Here is a 25,531-nt window from a genome sequence, read left to right on the forward strand (position 1 = left end):
AGTGCAGTTAATTGTTCGAAATATATTTAAAATATTTGAGGACACCAACATATATATACACTGTGTGTTCATCTCATTTGTTTTACACTTCTACCATCATTTATCTGACACTCTGCTGAATGCTCACCTCTACACATCTAAATACAGTCAGAAGTGCTGGAAGCTCCCTGATACTCGAGAATATAGCTTCTTCTCCCCTCACAATCCCGAATAGATTATCTCTTTTTTAGTAAATGCCTATCTCAACAGGTTTCCCATTCCGAAATTGGATCTATTTTAATTTTGGATCATGCCCCAGTTTTTGTAGATTTTGATGTATTAGCCTTCACTCCACATACACGTAGATGAGATTTAATAATGCTTTATTATCTGATCCCACTTTTACAATCCAATTCTCCTCGTTTGCATCTGAATTCTTTTCAATAAATCCTACCCTGAACACTTCTCCTGTTATGATTTAGAGGACTCCTTTAAAGCAGCTGCTAGGGGCTTTATTATGAACTTTGTCTCCCGTAAGAGAAATCCTTTCAGGCTAAAACGTCCCAATTACTTGCTGAGATTAAACAACTTGAATATACTTACTATCATTCAAATTCTGAATCCTCCTTAAAAAAATCTTATTAAAGCAAAATTTAGGTTTAACAAAACATCTACGGAAGCCGACTCTTCATATCTTTTAAAGAGCAGCACGCGTTATTATTGAGGTCAAAATAAAATGGGGAAATTATTGGCAAATTATTTAAAAATACGACGTGATCGGACTAGGATAGAGTCTATTCGGAATAATGCTGTATCTCCTTAGTTAAGGACAACAACATCTTAAATGAGTGTGTTTCCTTTTATAAAACTTTATATACCCCCGAACACCATCCGACCTCAATTGACCTTGCTTCCTATTTTCAATCTATTGATCATCCTCTACCTCCCAATGTTGATTTTACTTCCTTAGATGTAGATATCACCCTTTCTGGAATTATTCATGCAGTTTCAGTATTAAAAAGAGGAAAAGTTCATGTGGGAGGCCCTCAAACCTGTCCTTCAGGGCGTGGACATTGCGTGGTGCGCCGCAAATCGTAGGGCCCGCAGGCTAGAAGTAGAGGAGGCGGCTGCTCAGGTGCGGAGCCAGGAGGCGAGATGCCTGACGGGGGAGAGTGGAGATGCCGTGGACCAGCTACTGCACCTTCAGCGGTCGTACACCTCGTTATTGTTAGACGAAGCCCGACAGGCTTGGCTCGCTACGCAGAGCAGAATCTATCAGTGGGGGACAAATCTAGCACAATGCTATATAGGTTATGTCAAGATACTTATCAAGCCCAGCCCCTGCCGGGTCTCCGAGATGTCGCGGGCGGCCCTATTTCAGCCCCTGAAGTCCTGGCCCAGATGTTTGCCCAATATTACGAGACTCAGTATGCACCCCGGGAATCCCTCCCAGCGGAGGAAATTGACAGATTTCTCGCAGACCTTCCACCCCGGGCGCTCTCGGATGAGGCACGGACCCGACTGGACCTCCCGCTGTCGGCGGAGGAGCTTGGAGAAGCTCTGGGCGGACTGAACACGGGCAAGGCCCCTGGGCCCAACGGGTTCCCCTGCGAATTCATGAAGTTGTTTCATCTCCAATTGGGGATGCGCTATAAGAAGGCACTGGAGGCGGCTCGGGATCATGGCAGACTACCAGCGGACTGGCGACACGCCGAGATCGTGGTTTTCTGCAAACCGGGGAGGCCCCGAGACAGTCCGGAATCTTATCGTCCGATCTCATTGCTGAACTTTGAAGCGAAAATACTGGCGAAGGCATTGGTGAACCGTCTTCTCCCTTACATCACGGACCTGATCCATGCCGACCAGGCGGGCTTCATGCCTCACAGGGCAACGAGACACAATATACGACGCGCTCACCTAGTGGTGGAGGCGGTACGAGCGGCGGGAATTCCAACGGCCCTCCTGCTGGCGGACATGGACCGGGCCTTCGACTCCTTGAGTTGGTCATACCTCCGAGCCCTCCTCCTTCGGCTCAATTTGGGCCCACGTTTTCTGTCATACATTCATTTGTTATATACGGACCTGACGGCAGCGGTCAGAATAGCGGGAGCCACCTCCAGTTCGTTCACCATCGGTCGAGGCACCCGGCAGGGATGCCCTCTTTCACCTTACCTGTTTGCCCTGGCCATGGAGCCGCTTGCGGCCTGGGTGAGGATGGATGCCCAATTGCGCGGTGTAGAGTGGGTAGGGGGCCCGTCTGACAGAATCGCACTCTATGCAGACGACGTCCTATTCTTTCTCACGGACCTCAATAAATCGGGGCCGAGGGTCCTTAAAATAATGCGCATTTTCGGTGAGGTATCGGGTCTTTGGCTTAATACACAGAAGTCGAAATTGTGGGTCCTAGGCGACAGGGGGACTTTGGGTCCCTGGGCCTCGGTCCTCCAGGAGCCAGCGGGATGCCTCAAGTACCTTGGGGTCTTTCTGACTGATGTGCAGGGAGGGTCGTGGTCCCGTAACATAGTGCCTGTTTGGGACAGGATCCGCTCGGATATGCTGATGTGGTCCAGGATGCCCCTGAATGTCTATGGCCGCTCGGCCATTTTTAAGATGGTGGCCCTACCCCGAATTTTATATCAATTGCAGAATTACCCTTACCCAGTTCCGCAGCAGTGGTTTCGACGGGTGAACTCAGCCTTGGGTCGGTTCCTATGGACCGGGGGAGCGATAAGAGTGGCGCTCCGCACCTGCTTCCTGTCGTCCTACTGTGGAGGGCTGGCCACGTCTGATGTCCAGTCCTACTATCAGGCATCGCACTTACTTGTCCTCAACGAATGGTGGTACGGGGATCGCAGTGACCCGACCTATGCCCTGGAGAGGTATATGATGGACCCGCACACGCTCAATACTATTTTATACTCAGCGACTATCCGGAAGAGACTCCCGAGGGTCACCCAAGTAATCTTCAAAGTGTGGCGCGATGCGCTCCGCCGCATGGGATGGTGGAACAGGCTCACGGGCGAAACTCCATTGTGGCATAATGGGAGGCTGCCCGGATTGGCTGCACTCCGGGGCTTCGAGGGCTGGGATGCTATCGGCATTTCGGCGCTGGGCCACGTCCTGAAGGGCACAGTCCTCAAATCGTTTCAGGCGTTGCAGGATGAATACAATATGCCCCGGTCCCAATTCTTCAGGTACTTACAGCTCCGACACGCCCTGGCCCCCGCAATAGCGGGCATGCCGTCCTTGCCGGAGTTTAGTCCCCTAGAAGCAAAAGTCTTTATGGGGGAGTTGGAATCGAAGAAAATCTCAACCATATATCAAACTTTAGTTACACACTGTTCCCCTTCTCTTGATAAGTTGCGGGTGGTCTGGGAGAGTGATCTGGGAGACTTGGAGGAGGAGGACTGGAGAGAAGCCCTGGAGGCCCCTAGGGGAGCAGCAATAACAGTGCACCTGCGCTTTATCCAATTTAAGTACCTTCACAGGACATATTACACGAGGGAACGATTGTGGAAGGCGGGGCTGATAGCCTCCCCGGATTGTTTGAGGTGTGGCAGTGCGGTAGGCTCCTTCTTGCATACAGTATGGGGATGTATACGGCTGCAGAGGTTTTGGACCGGTGTGTGGGACTGTTTGGAGGAAGTGTTGGCATGGGAACTCCCTCGCACGCCGCAGCTGGGCCTTCTTCACGTTATGGAACAAGTGGGGGGTAATCTGTATAAACGGCACTTGCTCCTACTGGGACTTACGGTAGCCAAACGGGATATAGCCCAAGCCTGGAAGGCCCCCAAGGCCCCGTTGGTGGGGGTGTGGAAGCGGGGCATGGACTTTAGTATGGGATTGGAACGCCCGATCTTTGAGGCCAGGGGCTGCCCCAGGAAACATTATAGAATTTGGAAGAAATGGGCAGACTATAGGGGCCTGCTGCTGGACCCCCCGGCGCCACGAACCACTGATATAGACCACGTCTGTACTACCCCCAAGTGAACTGACCACACGCTGCTACCATGATGCTTAGGCTCCTGTTTCTGGACAATGTGAACACCGTGCAGGGTGGGGGGTGGGATCCTGGTGGGAATGTGGGGAGGGGGGAGTTGGGCAATGTTGATTGAATTTCTTGAGCACTATTGCTCTTATATGCTCACTGTCTTTCTGCCACTATGGAAGCAGTGTTTCTTTTGTATTCTATCAACTGCTACAAAACTAATAAAATTTGTTCTGAAAAAAAAAAAGAGGAAAAGTTCCAGGTCCGGATGGATTTACTATTGAATTTTATGCACATTTCGCTAATCCACTCCTCCTACGTCTCTTACTTCTTTGCAATGCTTTTATCACAGTTGGCGCTTCTTCCCGTACCTTTCAAGATCTATGATCGGTCTAATCCCTAAAGAAAATAAAGATCCATCTCTTTGCAAAAATTACCGTCCAATCTCCTTAGTTAACCTTGACTATAAATTATCTGCAAAAATTCTTGCTCTCCGTATCGAGTCTATTTTACCCAATCTCAATGGCCCTGAGCAATTGGGTTTTGTAAAAGGCCAACTATCCTCTGATAATTCCAGAGTCTTCTTTAATATCCTTAGTAAAGCTTCTACTCTTGATTATCCTATTGCAGCAATAGCATTAGATGCAGAGAAAGCAATTGATAGGATTGAATGGGACTTCATGTTTCAAGTACTCAAATGGATAGGGTTTCCTCCTAAACTAATATCCCTTATTCCACTATTGTATTCAGGTCCAACAGCCTCTATTTTTGTTAATGGTAAAGTCTCACACTATTTTCTGCTTCTTAGAGGAGTACGTCAAGGGTGCCCTATATCTTCACTTTTATTTATTATTGCCTGAGAACCTTTCTTATCCAAAATTAGGCAAGACTCTCAGATTACTGGTTTTCAGCTCGCTACCTCTCATGTTAAATTGTCTGTTTACACAGATGACATCCTTTTATACTGCTCTAATCCTTCTTTTTCCATTACATCCTTCATGAAACAGGTTGATGTTTTCTCTCAATTATCTGGCTACCGTCTTAACTCAGACAAATGTGAAGTTTTCCCCCTAAATGTATTGTGCCTTAAGCAGGTTTTCAGTTCTACCGTTTTTTTTGGCAACCATCAAAAATAAAATACTTAGGCCTGGGTTTTCTTCAAACATTCCGGAAACACTTAAATTAAATTTTGACCACATAACTAAGACTCTATCTGACTCTATTGATCGCTGGCATCCACTTTTTCTCTCTTGGTGGGGTCGACTAGACTCCATTAAAATGATGCTTTCTCCCACAATCTTATACATTATCTCTATGATTCCTGTACGTATTCCTGGATCTTATTTTTCAAAAATAGACTCTCGTGTAACAAAATTTCTTTGGAAAAACAAATCTCCAAGTATAGCCCTATCTTCTTTGAAGGCGGACAAAACCGCTGGAGGTCAAAAATTTCCTGATTTCAAAAAATACCATCATGCCTTCTCTTTAAAACAATCTTCCCATTGGCTTTCTCTTGATCATAATATACCTGCCCCCATTTCATTGACTATAGAAAATGATTTTATAGCACCTTTTATATTTGAAGATTCTCTTGCCTTTACCAACAATATTTCTTCTTTTTGAAGCCCATTCATTTCTCATGCTTGTAAAATTCTTGTTCCAATTCTGCCCTCCTCTTATCCTTCTCTTTCCTCGTTAGATCAACAGCCCATTTGGCACAATCCTTTACTCCACATTAAAAACCATACTTTTTACTGGAAAGCTTGGAGAAATAAGGGTTTGCTTTGGATTTCACAGTTATTATTACATAATATCCCTTTATCTTTTCCGGATCTTTAAGCACAATTTGCCTTACCTTCTTCCTATAAAACTCTTTTGTCTTCTTCACTATGTCAATACCTTCGATCCTTACCATCATTGCCTTCCCCCTCACTTAGCTGTTCCACGCTCTTCCCCTTATTGTCGAGTTCTTCCTCTGCTTCATCTTTATATAAGTGCTTATCTCAATCCCCTGATAGGAGCAAAACTAAAGTTGAACTGGCTTGGGAAAGTGATCTCCTGGAATGTTGGACTACTTCCTTTTGGGATAAGCTGTGGCTCAAAATTCATAAAACTTTCAGAGCTGCTAAGACATCTCAAACCCTCTGTTTTGTTTATCAACACCTTTTATTTACTCCCGCAAAGTTAGCCTCCTTCACCACAAATTCTACTCTTATTTGTTGGTCTTGCTCTTGCACAAATGCAGATTTACACCATATGCTTTTTGGTTGCCCCCCTATATATTGTTTTTGGCAATTAGTTTTGTCTCAAATTAACAAAATCTTTAAAACAAAAATTCCCTTCTCCCCCTTAAATGTTTTTCTAGGCTCTTTATCACCTTACTGGCCCCAACCTCCTTCTAGTTCCAAAATCATAGATTTGTTATTGGCAATAGCTCTTCACTTTATTACTTCTAATTGGAAACAAGCTGAAAAAGTCACCTTTAGAGCCTGGTGGAATTCAGTCTGTTTCCATCACAGACCTGACACTAACTACGTTACCCCTATTCCTTTGCCCATCAAAAGAGACCTTTTATGGCTCCCTATATCCTCATACTTAACTCACATTGCCTCACACAGTGCTCCATCAGTCCAAACCCCTGATAAAGTTAAAAAACCTTTATGATATACTTGTTGTTTTCGTTTATTTAAACAAGTTCTCATTAATATTCCCTTAGATATTTGACCCTATTGTAACTTGATACTGCTATTTCCTAACATTATCTTTTATGCATATAAAACTGTTGCATGTGTTATTCCTTTTACTTAAAAAATATTACAGAGTTAAGATTATAACAGTTTGTATATCTTTCCTTTCCCTTGCTCCCATCCCCCCCTGGTTTCTTCTTTGCCCTCCCTCTTCTTCCCTTTCTCTTTTATTATTTTTCATATATCTTATTATTGAAGAATTTCTTTTTCATGTATTGTATTACATTGAACTTTACTAAATAAACTCAGATGCTAAACTTAAAAAGAAGTGCTGGAAGCTATGCATACTTTGGAGAAGTTCCACACAGACAGGTTGCATATCTGGATAATTTACATACCTCGTTCTGATTTTGTGAATGGCCAGCTAGTCAAGCCAAGCCACTTACGAGTCACGGCCTTTCAAAGCTTTATGAATTAGCGTTTCGTTCAGAACCGTTGCTACAAAATCCTAAATGTAATGAATAAACAAAGTTCTAAACATATAATGCAAACATGCAGCGAGTGGGCTCTTACATTGCTGGATGATCGAATTGTTCTGATGTTCCTCCCCAGCTGAAAGGGAAGAAAAACATGACGTTATTCAATTACGTAAATTGTGTGTAATGTATTTCCATAGACTTATCTAGTGTTGAAGGCAGCTAAGCACTCTGAAAGCTGTAGAAGGGTGCAGTCTTAAAACTATTTAACCAAAGTGGTTGTCCAAATTACAATAGGGACCAAAATGGGATCTAGATAGTGAAGACATGGAGGACGTCCCACGGTATTAGTGATATGTCAATGAAACGCCCTTTGAAGGGTAATCTTTGGCGTTTTGCTGGAAAATGAGCCGCGGATGTGCTAGACAACTGCCCATGGTCAAGGTATTTCAGATTACTAATGCTGTAAAGAAGAATGCCTGCTTTGGAGAATTTGCGTTTGGCATATGTACAGTTGGCATAGATGCTTGCCTCTTGTGTAACATGTCTCATGTCATCTGGAGTTTTTCTCTGGAAGTTATTTGCATAATTGGAAATGGATTGACTTCAAAGCAATTACGCAATATTATTCAATGAGACGGGGGTCAATATCAGGCAGTTATTGACTGAAAAGGAGGCAGAGGACCAGGGGAAAAGGGATGTATGACGTTACAACGCATACTTTTACTCCGCATACCATTACAACGCGGTATTTACAACGAATACCGTTACAACGCATAGCGCTTAGAGGTGCTGGATAGTGGTAAGTATAATTTTCTATTCCAACTCCAGTCCCCGTGGACACTAGGGAAGGTGTTGGATAGAAAATTAAACTTATTCCCTATCCTAGAGCGCCCCCCAGCGCAATGCGTTGTAATGGTATGCGGAGTAATGGTCGCGTTGTAGTGGTAGTGCGGAGTAAAAATTGCGTTGTAACAGTTGTATACCGGGGAAAAGTTAAGGTCCCTACTCCTATCAAGTCAGTGCAACTGGGGAGAGCCCTCTCCCTGGGTTAATGGTACTATTTTAAATCAGACCAATAGAATTTGGGGTGTAATTCACCCACTTGTTTGTTAGTTTTTTTCAATAAGGCTGCATAATTTTTTTCAATGAAATACACTGGAGTGAATGCTTGTTTTCGAGAGTTAAAAAAGGGAACTTATAGAAAAGGTATTAACACAATGTCAATTGTTTGTTGGTGGCGCCACACAAATTATAAGGTGGCTTCACTTTGCAGGGTTTTGATGAACCATCCTTGAGAGAAAAGTTTCCACTCTTGAATGTCTCTAGTAAATTATGTTTAGGGGCACAGGAAGTAAAAAAAGGGGGCACATTTTCTGAAAATTAAGAAATATCTTCTGCATCCGCGTGAGAAAGGCATATGATATGCTTGAGTAAAACACACACTACCAAGAGCAGCAGCAGACTGTCAGCTGTCATGTTGTTGGAATATGAGATATTGAATTTAAAACATTTCCTACAGAGCAGGTAGCAGTAGAGGAACAACATGAAGGATTCAATTGCAATACTTATTACTAAAGTAGACATGAAACCATCTGAGAAAAAGTATAAATATTTGCAACATAACATACTTTTGAAGGAATAAAAGGGTACGTTAATAAGAGCTCACCTACATTCAGCATGTCTATGACTTAATATCTCCTTCATTGTTATATAGTAACATCATACTAGCGAAGTAAGGGTTTCTAGTCTTCCATTTTACTACATGCAAATAGATTTTTAGATTGGCAGGAAACTATATGCAGGCAGATCTCCTATTTAAAATGAAGGAACGTTTAAAAATTTTGGCATAAAAAGCAGGCCTCTTTGGAGTTTCGAATTGCCTGTGTTCGCTGGCTTCCGAGCCTTAGTGGGAACAGGCCCATTTGTGGTCTTTGAAGGAGCTCTGACTGATGCAAGCTAAGTGTCCGGAACTAGGGGGCAACTCTTGGGGATCAAGATCTCACTCCAGCAGAGGCCTGCATCAGGGCTCAGGCAGGCCAAGTTGCAGGTCCAGGTAGGTCCAATGCAGCAGGTCAGCAGGAAAGTTGCAGGAAGGTTTCTGAAGCTTGTTGTATCCCTGTAACTCACACAGGCTCTCACAGGACTTCAGCCAACTTGCCCTTGGAGTTACACTGGGTAGACTGGAATAAAGGCAAGCAGGTTTAATCTTCCTACTCAGACAGTAAGGCTGTCCCTCAAGCAGCAAAGCAGTCTTCTGGCAGCGGGACATACCTTCTGTTGTAACTTCCACTGGCCCAGGAGTGATCTGATGAGTGGCTCTGGAGGTTCAATATTTATATCTTTTGCTAGTCTTTGTGTGAGGAGACTCCCTGTCCTACCCCCATATCTGGTTCTAGAAATTCTCCCCCTTCTCCTGTTAAACCTCACAACTGTCTGGGGATGACAAAAGGCAGGGAAGACCCGGTGTCATGTTCCTATGTGCGTGCAGGAGGCATGTCCCTTGAAAGATAAAGAGGCTGGGTGCAGCTCCTCCCCTGTTATCATGCCAGGATGGCCTATCCTGTCCCCCGCTAAGCCTACATTGTGTTACAGTCTGGAAGCAAATATTATAAATGGAGATGCACTCACTTTTATGATGAATTTCCCTTTCCAAATTTTTCAAATGACACTTCTAAATCTTAAATCATAAATTTGTTTGGCGTGCTGCAGAGGTAACACGGTTGTCTGTCCCGTGTCTTTACTTTAACCTCCCTCACTTGAGACCATAGATCTCAACCTCTAGGCACTTTCGCCTATGGATGTACCTCTGTAATTTTCACACTGTGTACACAAATGGTGGTTTGTATTTTATCACATTATAAACATTTATTCAATTGAAATCATTTTCTGCACAAAACATATATGAATTTCATATCTTCTTTTCAAGCATTTGAATTACACAAATTTACAAACACATTTTTTCAAAAATAATTTCCAAAAGATTCTTCTGTTCCAGTTCAGATGCTCTCAGATGCTCAATGCATTTCGGGTCATGCTCGACCCTTCATCAGGAGCTATAAATTTCTACAAAAACAATGCAATACACCCATCAGTAACTTCTTACAGCTGGAGGATACCAGTAACATCAAACATTTAAGTCGTAAAATTCCATAATGTAAAACTTTAAATGACATACAAAACATTCCTGTTCTGTAAACCCTCTAAATGTGTAAAAGAAACTACCACCACACCCATGTGTTCATAAAAAACCTAAACCTACTTACTCTAATCCTTTCACGGAAATGCCTTGTGTATTCTGCAAAGAAAAACAAATGTATCACCTTGTGGAAAAGTAAATTTTGCCATGTTGTATGTGCCTACGTGTTCCCCATCTTATGTTATATGTGCATGATCGATATGCATGTATTCCCCTGTGATCGATTAAAGACGCAATTACAGTTGTGTCCATCTCTAGTATGCCAGTTTCCAGTCCTCGTGAAAACAACGAATATTAGGCCTATGTAAACCTACGTTGCCACATTTCACAGTGTGCACGTTAATTCATTGAATTGTCCCCGTTTCTAGGCCTCGAAAAGGCCCGGACTCAGATTCAGCTCCTGTCTCCTGAACCCTCTCCGAGGAGCGATACAGCCCCCACCTGCATCCCTGACCCTTCGCTTACTTCATGCCTCGCAGTGCCCGGCCCGGCCTGGCTCTGCCTCCCAGTCTGCCAAGAGTATGTTATGTTTCTAGTTATCAGTCCAGCCCTCCTTCTCTGCATTCCTAAGCTACTGAATCGCATCAATAGTTTCCGTCATGGTCTAGCCTTTATGTCTCCATGTAAGAGAAATACTGTATTAATATTCATAGAATATTCCTCGCACACGCAACACATGTAGAATTATGCATGCACCAGTCTTAGTGTCTATTAGCCTTTGCCCTGATAACTTTTGGATTCTATCAATATGTACTCTAAACACCAGATACTAGATATGCCTTGGGTACATGTCGCTCTGACACTCCAGACTTTAGTCTCCTCTTCTAGCGCAGAAGTCATAGCCCCAGTTCTCTCTGGTAACACGTCATTGCCCGTTTGCGCACACCACTAGGTTAGAGGTCCCAGCTGCTCAGGTAGCCCCCTCCATGTTTCCGCCCCGTTTATGACATTTCTGTTACGTTTACATCACATGTCTATGTATACGCCCTGTACACGCCTTCTTGTTACATCATTTTGCCCTTATCTTTCGCGACTGCTACGAGTCACGCCTACTGCTACGCCTACTGTATTGAATGTAATGCAATTGTTTTAAGTATATATATTGTGCACGCATATTAAAAGTTGCTAGCCAATTCCCAGATCCTGCCCCCGGCAGCTGCCTTCATTCTATTCCCGTACAGGCTGTCCTGTTCCTGTCCTTTATGCCTGATTAAAGCCTGTCGACTCAAGATACCTCGAATCCTGACTCCTATTTATTGAGCTACCTGTTTTATTGATTGTAAAGAAAAATAGTACCGGTAATTAATTATTTATTTACCATATAATGGCGCCCGAATAGGGACATGCCCTTTCCCCACGTGCCGGAGAAGCCACGCAGGCCCCCTGATCCTCTGCAGCCGTGACGGAACCATACCGTGCACTTGCAGATATTTCTGCTTCAAGTATCCCTCAGGCCCACGGAGGAGACGGAGGTTGCGGTCCAGTGTCCAGACGAGGCGGTGAGGAACGCGGCGAGTCCCGACCAGAGCCCAAGCCGAGAGTCCAAGGTCCGAGGTATCCGGAGGCCCACCTGTAACTGAAGTCCGAAGTTCGTAGTCCGTCGTCGTAGCAGTCCAGTCCAGTCCGAGGCCTTCCGTTCTTGCTGCCCGGTGAGTACCGTTGCTGGGGTAGTATCTAGACAGGGTCAATTAATTTGTCTCTGGTCCGTGGGTTTGGGTACGCAGATCCAACACGAAGTGTTCACCTAGGTGGACGCGGGTCCTGACGTGTCTCTTTATGGGACCGGTAAGTTTTGTGCTGTTTTAGCAGTGCATCTAGTCATTCTAGTAAGTTCACTTCTCGAAAAATCCATGTGGTCCGTCCGAACTGTTATTTTAAATGTTATTTCATGTGTTTTCAATGTCGTGGTATGAGTGATTTGTTTTTCCAGTTATTATTGTGTTTATCGTGTATTGTATTGTGTCTAGATTCCAGCCTAGAATGCCTCTATTCTCGAAATTACGTCAGTTAAAAACCAGAAAAGGATTGCTCGAGGAAGCAGTTCCTGTCCCGCCTAGGGACAGTCCAGGTCATTTTATGTATCATAAGCATGGCTTAAGTGCCATATTATATCTGGACTTATGGGTGGAGTACACCAAGGAATTAGAAGAGAAATATAGATGGCCCGTATCAGGTACGTGGGATGCCGAGTGCATCATGCGAGTAGAAGAAGTATTATGGAAAAAGAAAGCCAGACAGTCCCAGAAAGATGCCATCGAGTTATGGCGCAAAGAATCTCATAGAAGAACAGAAAAAGAAATCAGAAAAACAGAATTAAGTAGGGAATCCTCAGAAAGAGCCCAAGAAAGGGAATTAATCGAAGTAGGTGAACGAGTTAAAGCCGAACAGTCAGACAGACAGAGAAATGCCCTTATTAAGGGTATGTATCCTCTTCTTGCCGAGGGCTTGCCAAAAGCAACTCCGGAAGCACCATGTAATTTTCCGCCGCCATTAGTTCCGATTAAGCTACGTCACAAACCGACCGCAGCTGATATTTTTCTCTCGTCCTATTTGGACGACACAGTCCCAGAATATGCCAATCCTGTTCCGCCAGCTCCCGTAAATAATGTAATTCCTGTTCCTCCAGCCACCGGGGCAACCGTTGCAGTACCTGTTACGGTACCCCCGGTCCAACCTACAGTACATGTACCCGCTACATCAGTCACTCTCCCAGCACGTACAATACCCGTCGATGCTTCTAGTCTAGGGGCCACGGGGGGAAATCCTCCTGGAACCCCGCCTCGACACAAACGTATGACGTTACTCGAGCTACATGCACGAGCGTTACAGCGTTCACCCAAACTTCAGTCAGTTGCAGATATCAAGCGAGCCCTTACCGAATGCCGCTATGATCCAGTCCCAGGCGATGATGATATGGTCCTGTATTCATTGCGTGTACGACGGGTGACCGAATATTTGGACACCCAACCGAATATGAAAGGTTATCTAGACAGAATATATCGTTTCATCCGTACAGGAGTAGATCCAGGAAGTATTGGCGACGCCATGGCTCAAAGAAAAGTCGAGACTCAGCTCATGCTTTTAAAGTTTCTAATTAATTGTTTAATAAGAGAACAAGATTATCCGGATAAAGATCCGGAAGAAATGAAAGTCCTGACCAGGTGGAGTGACCATATAGCCGAGGGAAGACACAAGACACAGAACTGTATAGAGAGTATGTACAAGAAGATCCGTAGGGAAATAATAAAGTTACACGAGAAACGAGAAACAGCACAAGTAACCGAGAAAGAAGACGCCTCTGATACTGAAGAGGTAGACGACGAGAATCCCTCCAGAATAGCGTATGTAGGTAGAACTAGACTTCCCGACCGACATTCACGCCTAGAACACAAGAAAGTTTTCCCTCCTCCAGCACCAGAACAAGGTTCTCTTGAGCAAGTATTCCAAGCTACCGATCACATTCTGAAATCACGAATCGGTTATAGTGAACTTAGTACCATGCATGAACAAGAACTAGCCCGATCGGCAGTCCGATGGACTACTGATTCTACCACTTTTCCAGACGAAATAGTGGCACAAATGTTTCTGAAACTGCCCCCAGCCGAGCAGCGACTGGTGGGTATGTATATGATCCAGCACCTCATTACACTGTATGAGGGACAGCATTCTGATCCAGGTCCGTTACATGATGTTCTGAACGAGTTACTCCAGTATAGATGGAGAGGTCTAGGTACTGATTTAATTAGTATCATTCTAGAACAGCGCCACAAATATAGAACGTTTCTGAATCCGCATTTTGTTCATGTCTCACCTCCAGAAAGTAAATCATTTTACATAGATAGACAGCATCCGTTACGAGAAGTACACCCAGTTAGGACAACGGGTGGTGATCTAGAACGAGTATTTGTTTACACCCCTATCACAAAGATGGAACTCTTAGAGATGAAAAAGTTAATTCCCTGTCACGACAAAGATCCAGCAGGGTTCCATCGAGAATTAAAAGACATGCTCCGTATGGGAGAATACACGTATCCAGATATCATTAAAATGTTAAAGGTCCTGTTGCCCGCAGGGGTATATGAAAAACTCAAGGAAAAAGAATGGGAGGTGGGAGAGAAAAAGATAGATTGGACAGCTCTAGAAGCTGAAGATAATTCACGAGTACCAGGTACCGGTCTTGGGGGTAAAGTTAAAGAATTGCCCGAGTTATTGATACAGGTTTTGCCAAGGTTACTAGCCACGAAAAAGGAAGATTGGGATGCCATCTCAGCTTGTAAACAGAAACAGGATGAAGACACTAGTGATTTTTATTCTAGATTTGAAAAATGTTTTATTATTAACAGTGGTCTGAAGACAAGTAGTGAATCGTACCCTCATCTTTTTGTTACCAAACTAGTCGAGAATTCAAGTCCACAAGTTAAAAATCGAGTATTGAAAGTCGAAAGTAGTTGGCAAGCTAATACTCCGTCACAAATGTTACAAATGCTCCAGTATCACCAGAACAGAATCAGGGAAGAGCAAGAACACGAAAGGAGACGTATGAAAGATACGAAAATGAAAGTATTAGTTGCACAATCTGTTCCACAAGACAGTCAGAAGAGGGGTCCGAATCAAGCCAGTCATCCTGCAGCTCCCGTTAAAGGGACTTGCAATTACTGTAAACAGCCAGGTCATTTTATAAACGAGTGTGCAGTTCTGAAACACAACATAGCTACTGGTAAGACTAAAGAAAGACCACGTCCGCCTAGACAAGAACAAGTTTCACAGACTTCTCAGCCACCACAGAATGCACAACAGACAGTTTCAGCACCGCAGCCTATCGCTGCAACACAGCATGTTACACAGCAAATGTACCAGTATGCTCAGTAAGAGTATCCAGAGTATCAACAATATTCATGAAACAGCCTAGAGAGGGAGGTAGGCTTGCCTCTCATCGAGATACCTGTAGATCAAGAGGGTCCCTATGTTCACAGTCAAGTATTAGGGAAAGACAGAAAGTTTTTGATTGATACAGGGGCAAGTAGGACTACTATCAGTCATGACGAGGTTCCAGGGGCTCCGCTCTCAGGCTCTAAAAATGTTTCCCTTGGATTTTCAGGAAAGCCGATTGTTAATGAAATTTCGAAACCAGTTACTCTAGAAGTTGGTCCATTGTCCCGAACTACTGATTTGTTACTTACGAAAGCATGTCCAGAAAATTTGTTAGGCATTAAAACGTTAAAAGAATTAGGTGCAGTAATTTGCTGTTCCCCAGAGGGGGTCCGATTGTTTTTACGTGACTTTAAAGGTCATTATGTATTACGTGATTTTGATCCAAGATTATTGAATGTACCACAGCATTTATGGGCGCAAGGTCCAACTGATGTAGGTTGTATGCATATCACACCCCATCGTGTGACTCTCAAACAAGGTATAGTTTTGCCACGAATCAGACAGTACAGATTGCCACCTGAGGCTGTAGCAGCCTTAACCAAAATTATTGACGAACTTATTACTCAAGGAGTGGTTGTAGAAACTGACTCCAATGTATGTAATTCTCCTATCATTCCAGTCTTGAAACGTACTGATCCAAATGCACCTCCAGTATATCGATTAGTGATTGACCTTCGAGAGCTTAACAAATGTATCATACCCCAGTATCCAGTAGTCCCAGATATTTCTTCCCTATTGACAGCCATTGATTCTGAAGCTACATTCTTCACTGTTATCGATCTCAATAACGCATTTTTCAGTGTCCCCATTCATCCAGATAGCCAGTACCTTTTCGTTTTTTGTTTAAATGGAAGGAGCTATAAATTCACACGAGCTCCTCAAGGTTTCACAGAAAGTCCTAGTATTTATAGTCAAGCACTTAAGAGACAACTAGACAATATTCACATGCCAACTGACACTGCCCTGCTCCAGTATGTCGATGATCTACTGATCACAGCCCGTTCTGAACGTGACTGCGAGCGTGCGTCACTCACGGTTCTGTATTTTCTGGCCGAGATGGGGCACAAGGTGTCCCCTTCCAAATTACAATTCTGTGTCCAGCAAGTGGTCTACTTAGGACACTTACTGTCCAAGTGGGGTAGGCAGTTGACACCAGACCGTATCCAGTTAATAGCGAGTCTTCCACAGCCCAAGACACAGAAGGAGGTACGAGCTTTTATTGGCCTCACTTCTTACTGCAGACAATGGATTCCTCAGTATGCATTTCTAGCCAAGCCACTGATACAGTTAACGACACAGGAGGCAGCCGTATCGACTGTCCTCCCTTGGACCCAGGAACATACACTTGTTTTTAATGAATTAAAGAAAGCCTTATGCCAAGCACCTGTTCTAGCTACACCGAACTACAGTAAGCCTTTTACACTTTTTGTCACAGAACGTGATGGTACTGCATTATCTGTTCTCACACAAGATCAAGCAGTACAGTACAAGCCCTGTGCTTATTTTTCGAGCACATTAGATCCAGTAGCCCAGGCTCTGCCTGCGTGCCTCAAGTCAGTTGCAGCCACAGCTCTAGCTATCAGACAAAGTGATTCCATAGTGTTAGGACACTCCCTGACAGTACAAGTTCCACATTCCGTGGAAGTTCTTTTAAACAGAACACAGACTCAGCACTTGACAATTGCACGTTTAACAGGTTATGAACTGACACTGTTCCAGCCACACATAGAAATCAGACGCTGCAACATTCTAAATCCTGCTACACTGTTACCGTCAGTTACTTCGAATCCTGCCACACATGACTGTGTGGAAGTTGTTAACACTATGACAAAGCCAAGACAAGACCTGACAGATATTGCATTACCTAATCCCGACCTGACACTTTATGTGGATGGTTCATGTATGAGAACTAGTACAGGAGAACTAGTAGCCGCGTATGCAGTGACTACTGAAACCGAAGTTATAGAAACACATCGTATTGACACCCTGTCTGCTCAAGCAGCAGAGCTAGTTGCTCTGACCCAAGCCTGCATACGTGCCAAGAACCTGAAAGTAAACATATATACAGATTCACGTTACGCATTCGGAGTCGTACACGACTTTGGAGTGCTCTGGCAGGAGAGAGGTTTCATGACTTCTCATGGAACCAAGATTCAGCATGGTCTCCTCATTCAAGCTCTGTTAGATGCAATACATTTACCAACAGCTATCGCTATCATGAAGTGCAAGGCACTTACGAAAGTTACTGACATCATTTCCCAAGGTAACGATCTAGCAGATCGAACAGCCAAGCTTACAGCTCAGACCCCAGACATTCCAGTTAACACGACACAGACACTCACTCCAGATCCGACTACTTGTATGACAGTCAAGGACCCTACACAAGATGTCATAGACATACAGTTACACGCTACTCCCGAAGAAATCAAGAAATGGTCCGAACAAGGAGGGGTCCAGACAGATCAAGGATGGTTGACGAAGGGAAAAGCCACATGGTTTCTCCCCGACTCTATGGTTCAAGTCATTATTAATACCGCACATAGTCCAGCACATCTAGGAGAAAAAGCTATGTTAGACAGTATTCAGAACCTTTGGTTCAACAAGCACTTACGAGCTGCAGCCAAGCAGAAAGTCCGTACCTGTATGATATGTTGCCAGTTCAATCCAGGTAAAAGTGTCCCGGTGGAACAAGGTGGATTCCAACCTCCTGACCACCCTTTTGAAGTCCTCCAGATGGATTATATTCAGATGGAGCGATGTCGAGGTTTCAAGTATGTCCTCGTAGTTGTATGCGCTTTGTCCAGGTGGACAGAAGCATATCCAGTTCCAGATTACACAGCCGCGACCACTGCCAGGCAGTTGGTTCGTGAATTCTTTCCCCGCTATGGACTTCCTAGGGTCGTGTATTCAGATAACGGCCAGCCATTCTCCTCTGAGCTTATGAAACATGTTTCCCTTCTGTTAGGGTACCAGTGGAAGTTCCATTGTGTGCGCCATCCTGAAGCAGCCGGTCTCGTAGAGAGACATAATCAGACTCTGAAAATCCGCATTGCAAAAATATGTAGAGAAAAAGGTGTAGACTGGCTAGTTGCCCTGCCAGTTGCTTTATTTTATATGAGGATGGTTGCACATTCCAGATCAGGCCTGTCCCCGTATGAGGTCGTATTCGGCCGCCCCCCAAACATGTGGGGTACACCTAGACCCCGCAGTATTACAGATGTTTCCAGTAATATGCTGACAGATTACCTAGCTTCCTTGATGTCTGCCCTACACTCTTGTCGTTCACAGGTTGCCGCCGCATTTCCAGACAACACCGAGGTGAAACCGCATGAGGTCATTCCAGGCGACCTGGTGTTGGTGCGGAATTTTGATCGTTCAAGTCCGCTGGAGCCCCGCTGGAAGGAGCCCCGCCTCGTCTTGCTAACAACAAGGACCGCCGTAAAGCTCGAGGGGAGAAAAGGCTGGGTCCACCTGAGCCACATAAAGAAATTTCATGGACTACGAGAAAAGACTTTTGCTAAGGACTGCCTTATTTCTAAAGACTGCCTGAAAACAGACTCTGAACTCAAAGTTCCCCTGTTAGAGAAAACTCCGCAACAGGAGTATAAACAGAAACTCCGGTCTAGTAAAATAAGTCAGCCAGTTTAATTGTCTAAGTCCCTCTCGGGTGAAACGGTTAGACAGGTTCCTGACATGTATGAGATAGACCCCCATAGTGAGAGAGTTAGTCAAAACTCTATAAGATGTATCATTGTTCTAAGTTTCTTATTATTTTTGAGTCTAATGGTTACCTGCACAAGTTATGCTTTACATTTATGTTTTCCAATTTCACATGTACATAAGTTTTCTAATGCTACAGTAGAGCACACATTTAGTGATTTGCCTCCTCACGAGCTATCCTATCGTCTTGCTATGCGAAATAACACATTCATCAGAATGTTACACTATTCACACCAGACCAGCAATGCCACTAATTGTTGGGTGTGTGGTCGACTCCCCCCTTTCCAGACACCGAAGGGAGTTCTGCCACTCTTTCCTTATCCGTTTTCACATAATGGTTCGTGTGGAGCATGGTCCACTTTAACGTCATCCTCCAATGATATGTCCCTTCTGAATAGAACATGTTTTCCAGACAAGCAAGGTCCCTCCCATAGAACAGGGTTAGATCTAGAAAATGAAGTATATGATTTAGGTAATTATTCTTCGAATTTCATGGTCCTGAATGTTCAGTCTGATACTACTCCAGATTTGCCTGCTATTTCAGTACTACCAGTCAAAGGCGAATTATGTGTCAGAAAGAATGGTTCCGCACATATAGGACATAGTGATTGTACTACTACTGTCGAGTATAGTGACAGTGGGAAATCTATTTTCAAAGCCTCACGTCATTCTTATTTTGTTTGTGGTCAGACCGCATATGTTCGTCTGCCCCTCGATTGGGATGGAACATGTTACATTGCCTTCCTACTGCCACCAGTTTTTCTAGCCCCATCTGATTATCACAGAAACACACATCTAGTACACGTCAGACATAGAAGGGAGATCGAGTCCCCAATTGTCGATCAAACTGAAACTACTCTAGAACAGTATCAAGACTTCAATAAAGGTTTCTTCTTCTTTATAGGACCTATCCAGAATAGTAAGTTAATACGTAGACTAACCAGAACCCTTGAAGCTGTAGTGAATGAGACTACTTCTGCTCTAGGTAACTTAACCGAAGAGCAATCTGCTATGAGATTTGTAGTGCTCCAAAATCGTCTCGTTCTTGACGTCATACTGGCCGATAGAGGAGGAGCATGTAGAGTCATCGGATCTAGTTGCTGCATTTTCATTCCTAATAACGCGCCGTCTGTTTATTCAGCTATAACCAGACTTCACAAAATTGCCCATCAGTTACACCAGAATCCAGGCACCTGGACATGGTCCGGTTGGCTCTGGAGTATTCTCTCTGCCTGGGGATGGAAAGTATTGTCATTCCTAGGTATTGCAGTAATGATTATATTCAGTTGCTGCCTCTGTATACAATGTGACCCTGCGATTTGCGGCATGTGTGCTACCTCTTGTATTCCTAGTCCTAAATCCCGTTCCAAGACAATTCGAGACGAACAGATGATGCTATATGAAATGATAGATGGTATCATGAATATTGATGTTTCCTGATGGAAACGTAGGGCACAAGGAGGGAATGTGGAAAAGTAAATTTTGCCATGTTGTATGTGCCTACGTGTTCCCCATCTTATGTTATATGTGCATGATCGATATGCATGTATTCCCCTGTGATCGATTAAAGACGCAATTACAGTTGTGTCCATCTCTAGTATGCCAGTTTCCAGTCCTCGTGAAAACAACGAATATTAGGCCTATGTAAACCTACGTTGCCACATTTCACAGTGTGCACGTTAATTCATTGAATTGTCCCCGTTTCTAGGCCTCGAAAAGGCCCGGACTCAGATTCAGCTCCTGTCTCCTGAACCCTCTCCGAGGAGCGATACAGCCCCCACCTGCATCCCTGACCCTTCGCTTACTTCATGCCCCGCAGTGCCCGGCCCGGCCTGGCTCTGCCTCCCAGTCTGCCAAGAGTATGTTATGTTTCTAGTTATCAGTCCAGCCCTCCTTCTCTGCATTCCTAAGCTACTGAATCGCATCAATAGTTTCCGTCATGGTCTAGCCTTTATGTCTCCATGTAAGAGAAATACTGTATTAATATTCATAGAATATTCCTCGCACACGCAACACATGTAGAATTATGCATGCACCAGTCTTAGTGTCTATTAGCCTTTGCCCTGATAACTTTTGGATTCTATCAATATGTACTCTAAACACCAGATACTAGATATGCCTTGGGTACATGTCGCTCTGACACTCCAGACTTTAGTCTCCTCTTCTAGCGCAGAAGTCATAGCCCCAGTTCTCTCTGGTAACACGTCATTGCCCGTTTGCGCGCACCACTAGGTTAGAGGTCCCAGCTGCTCAGGTAGCCCCCTCCATGTTTCCGCCCCGTTTATGACATTTCTGTTACGTTTACATCACATGTCTATGTATACGCCCTGTACACGCCTTCTAGTTACATCATTTTGCCCTTATCTTTCGCGACTGCTACGAGTCACGCCTACTGCTACGCCTACTGTATTGAATGTAATGCAATTGTTTTAAGTATATATATTGTGCACGCATATTAAAAGTTGCTAGCCAATTCCCAGATCCTGCCCCCGGCAGCTGCCTTCATTCTATTCCCGTACAGGCTGTCCTGTTCCTGTCCTTTATGCCTGATTAAAGCCTGTCGACTCAAGATACCTCGAATCCTGACTCTTATTTATTGAGCTACCTGTTTTATTGATTGTAAAGAAAAATAGTACCGGTAATTAATTATTTATTTACCACAACCTATCGGACTCAAGCTAAACCCATCGGGTCCTCCACAATGAACAACAAAATGCCACTGAATCTCTTTCTTACCGATTCTGCAATACTCGTGGGCTTAACCTTCTCGATCCACACTTGTGCAGCTACCACATCCAATTTACGCGGGCTCTCACCAATATCTGTTGTAATACAATGACCGCAGTCAATTCCTAATTCAAAACGAATCCCTTCGTCCAAATATTCAACTTATTCTACTATCTACATACCTTGAAAATGACCATCATCATTCCGCCTTCTCTCGCCTCTGTGATCAAGCAGCACCTCTCTTCTCTGTGTTCAATGCTGAAACGCTTTCACCTCGCGGTTCAGAATCAGTGCCGGCAACATCAAAAACGGACTACGGACGACCATCAACACTAAATGGTGACGTAGTGTACTTAAGACTTTCATGTTTTTCAAACCCATGATTCGACAGCGCTTTAATGCCGCAGAATCATGGTTCTATTCAATTCCACAACACTTGTTAATTAAAAGCGCGTACAACAAAACGGGAAACCATCCCTTAGCGGGCGCCATCTTTGAAAGGTGAAAACCTTAAACAAGTTCCACAACAATTGTTAATTTAGACTGCATACAACAAAACGAGAAACCATCCCTTAGCGGGCGCCATCTTAGACAGGTGAAAACCTTGAGCGAATTCCTCCTAACTCTCTAAATAAACGACCTATAAATTCACAAAAGAAAATGAAGTGAAAAAAACAAACGAACATATGTATGTTAGATGAATAAAATTGTCACATAAGTACTTGAAAACACGACTATTCACGAATAACATTCCTACTCTACAAATCTGATTTTACTGAAGCATGTGTACATTTCAACAGCAACATAGGGCCCATATTTACAAAAAACATGAAAAATCTATACGTTCATTTAACCCTTTTGGTTCTTGGGTACCCAATTTTTTAATCCAGAATATTTCTCTCTGAAGGATGGATCGCGTCCGATCCATACCTTCATGAAATAGAACTTGTTCCAACACTGAAAATTGTAATTGCGTTATGCTGTGTCTTTCCTGTGTCCAATGTGAAGCTAAACTGCTTTTCACATTTTTGTTCCTGATCAAGCTTTTGTGTTCTGAAATTCGCACTTTTAGTTTCCTTTCCGTTTTACCTACGTATAATTTTCCGCAGGGACATTTGATGTAGTAGATTATATTCGAAGAATTGCAATCTGAATTGTGAAATAATTTAATTTCTTTCCCAGACAAGGGATGGTGTAAACTTCCTCCAATTATAACATTATTACAGTGTACACAATTGGCGCACTTCCTCATACCTCTGTATGTCATCTGTTGATTTTGTTTAGATGAAGCTTTTAAAATCTCTTTAAGATTTTTTGACCTGGTGAATGCAAACAACGGTCTCATATTATATAATCCTTGAAAGTCCGGTTCATTCTCAAAGAGAATCCAATGCCGATTAATAATATTTTTAATCCTCTGCGTGCTTGTGCTGAATTTAGACACAAAGACATGCCTCTCCTTTTTTTCTTTTGGTTTTTGTTTCAGTAGATTTTGTCGGTCCATTGCTTGGATCCGTGTATTAGCCTGTGCAATTATCTGTTGGGGTATCCACGTTCTTGATACTTCATAGTTTGAATTTTCAATTGTTCTTCTAAATCATTTGCTTCAGTGCAAATCCTCTTTAGTCTCATGAATTGTGAGAAAGGAAGGTTCTTTTTCAAGCTCGGAGGATGAAAACTTTGAAATTGTAAAGCATTGTTTACATCAGTTTCCTTGCGATACACCGTTGTCACAATGTGTTGCCCTTCTAGATTTATTTGTACATCCAAAAATGCTATTTGAGAATCACTTATATTGCGAGTGAATTGAATGTTCTCATTGTGGTGGTTGAGTTGCAACAACTTCTTTTCTAGATTTTGTCTGGTTCCTGTCCATATAATGAAAATGTCATCGATGAACCTACAATATAGTCTCATCGAGGTATTCCATTCATGATCCTTGAAAATATGGTCTGATTCAAATTTCGCCATGAAAGTATTGGCGTATGCCGGAGCCCCGGCAAAGCCCATAGATGTACCCTTCTGTTGAAGAAAAAATTGATTGTCCCAAAAGAAATAACTATGGTAAAGGCAAAAGTGTAATATCTCCAAAATGAATACTTTGTCAGCCTTAAACTCTGGTTGTTGCAATAATGCCCACTCTACAGCTTCAATGCCTGCTTGGTGTGGTATCGATGTGTACAGTGACTTGACGTCCACTGTACACAATAACATATTCTCTGTGAACTCAATCTGACCAATTTTATTGAGAAAGTCTGTGGTGTCTTTCACATATGATGTCCACCCTTGTACAAATGGCTGTAGGAAGGTGTCAATGTATTGGCCTAAAGGTTCAAATAATGTTCCACATCCCGTGACTATAGGCCTCATTGGAGGATTATGTAAATCCTTATGTATTTTAGGAAGCATATACAACTTCGGTTGTCTTGGAAATTCGATGGTAAGAAACTGGCGAGTAGAGGTGGTGATACATCCTGTTTCAAAAGCTTTAGCCAAGATTTCTTGTAATGTCCTTTTAAGTTCCATGATTGGATCATTCTCTAGGCGTATATAGGTAGTTTCATCCAGAACATGCTCATTTACTTTGTCAATGTAAAAAGAGGCGTTCATTACTACTATAGCCCCTCCCTTATCAGCTTTTTGAATCATCATTTGAGGATCATTTTGAAGAGTTTGAAGTATCCGTCTGTCCTGAAATGACAAGTTTTTCTTTGAAGATTTTTGTAAGTTTAATCCTCGAAGATCCCGTAGGACCACATTTTCAAACGCATCTAACACTTTATGAGAGGTGGGAGCTTGAAATTTAGACTTTGGTTTGAATTCTAAGTATTCAGGTTGTGCTCTCTCCGGTTGCGCTGGAACTATATTGTTGAAAAAATGCTTTAGACGCAGAATTCTCATAAATTTGTAAAATGCTACTTCAGTCTCCAAGATGTTGGTATCATACGTTGGTACAAAACTTAATCCCCGATTGAGAATATTAATTTGATTCTTAGTCAAGTTTTTATCTGAAATATTGACAACTAGATTTACCTGTTGCTCCTCAGTCTTCCCTTTACGGTTGCTTCTCCTTGTTGTTCTGTGCTTTTTGTTGTGTTGGGTATTTGACTGACGTCCGTGGCCTGTGGAAAATCCTTAGAGCCTGATGCTCCTTCACCCCCTTTGTCGGTTCCTTCCTTTGTAGTTGTTGTTTTCTCACCCAGTAATGTTTGAACTGGTGGTCTAGTTGTACTGATCTCTGACTCAGATACGCTGCTCTCATCTGATGTTGTGGCTGTTTGTTTCTTTTTGAAATGAGTACGTCTTTGGGCATAAACTTCCGCCCACGTATACACTTCGTTTAGTTTGTAATCCAAAGTGTTTCTTTTGTATTTCCGTAGCTTTCCTTCCTGAAGTTCTTTCGTGTGCTTATCCAGACGTAGGTTGAGTTGTTCCAATTCTTTTTCCCAATCTTTTTTATCCATCCTCTCTCCCAAGTTCTGCTTGATTTCTTCAATTTCAATAGCCAGTTCATGAATTGCTCTTGCCAGTTCTTCCACCAATAATAAAATCAGGTCCAATGAACACTTATTTAAGATGGAGTACCATTTTTCCATAAATTCTTTGTTTAAATGAAATCTGTACAACATTGGTTTTATAGGCATTCTCAAGCCTCGTGGTATTCGTTTGGCTCTATGGTACTGTATCAATGTACTGGCATGCAGTTTTTGACTCAGCTCTCTTTTAACTAGAAACTCCAACTGTTTCAGCTGCTGCATTACTGTATTGCCTTGTGCGTTCGATGTCTTTACTTCGTGAATTAATGCGTAAATATCCGTTGCTT

General features: G+C 43.3%; 1 long non-coding RNA gene across 1 annotated transcript in view; it reads right to left on the bottom strand.

Annotated features, from left to right (window-relative positions):
• The window catches only part of LOC144819662 (uncharacterized), a 230,215-nt gene that overhangs the window by 81,825 nt on the left and 122,859 nt on the right, over positions 1-25,531 (bottom strand). Inside the window, exon 3 of the long non-coding RNA XR_013607499.1 lies at positions 7,228-7,266. This is a non-coding gene — a long non-coding RNA (uncharacterized LOC144819662). The remainder of the gene's footprint in view (positions 1-7,227; positions 7,267-25,531) is intronic.

The sequence above is a fragment of the Lissotriton helveticus genome, chromosome 2_1 (genome assembly GCF_964261635.1).
Source record: "Lissotriton helveticus chromosome 2_1, aLisHel1.1, whole genome shotgun sequence".
Taxonomy (NCBI): Eukaryota; Metazoa; Chordata; class Amphibia; order Caudata; family Salamandridae; genus Lissotriton; species Lissotriton helveticus.